Genomic DNA, 1278 nt, shown 5'->3' on the forward strand with positions numbered 1-1278 from the left:
CCAGCCGCAGCGTGCCCTCACCCAGCCGCAGCGTGACCTCAACCAGCCGCAGCGTGACCTAACCGTAGTTTGATCCTGATCATAATTCACAAGTATCCTTAAATCTTTGTTAATAGCTATGACGATTAAAATTATTTTATTAACACTAGTAAGGATACTGATTATAATAATTTTTATGATAACAGTAATATCAGTGATAGTATTGTTAGTATTAATGATGGTAAGTGGATATAATAATTTTGAAGAATTGAATTGTAATAATAAAGACCAGCGAACAATAGTAGTTGTAATAATCTGACATAGTCGGTTTCCAAATGCGGTACGAGATGGACGTGCACGTTTCTGTTCTACGAATAAGTTTTATCTGTACATTGTGATAGAATATTCGAATTTTGTAATCGTTTGATGAATAAAGTATCGAAATATAAAGATATATTATATTGAGATATAAAGTAATAAATTTTAATTTATAAAAAGAAAGGACGAATATTAATATCGATTCGACGGAAGGATGTAATGATATCGTAATAATAAAAAAAATAAAAAAATATACGAATCAAATAATGAAAAAAATAATAAGAAATAAATAATATAGTAATTAAAAGAATTAAAAAAATAAAAAAAAAAATAAATCGAAAGAAAAGGAAAAGTAAAAGAATACGATATTCAATATCGATAATTCGAACATTGCGTCCGATATTATTCCGCTTAAATTGTGTTTGAATTCCATTTATCGCGTAATGATATTTATTATATACTATTGCGCGAAACTCCTTATTTTCGTTTATTTTCGCTCTTACGTTCCAATTATCCTTACTTTCTCTTCGATTCGTATACTTCGGATAAATTCTAGATATGCAGAATTTAAAAATCGAATAATTCTTACGTAAGGATATAAAAAAAAATTTTATAATTCATCGAATATTTATAATTTTCATGCTCTGTTTAAATTTATTTCAAAATTCTTTCTAAAAAAATCGTTGTAAAAAGAAGAGACGATTCGAAGGAAAGCTTCGTGTCGAAATCTCGTTATATTTTTATACTTTCGAGATGCTTTCTTAATTGATAATTACGTTTCGAATGGTAAACGATAAAATTAGCAAGAATATACGGTCGGTGCCATCTATCCCCTTCACGATTCCCTACTAATTCCTCCGTCTCTGAATAGATCGCGCCATTTGTCCAGCTTCGTTCTACTCGCGAAAGAAATTACTTCTGAAATTTAATTATCCCTTTCTTTTCGATTAAATATTCCGGTAATCAATTTTTTCTTTCGTC

Source organism: Apis dorsata, unplaced genomic scaffold, assembly GCF_000469605.1.
Source record: "Apis dorsata unplaced genomic scaffold, Apis dorsata 1.3 scaffold_661, whole genome shotgun sequence".
Classification (NCBI taxonomy): Eukaryota; Metazoa; Arthropoda; class Insecta; order Hymenoptera; family Apidae; genus Apis; species Apis dorsata.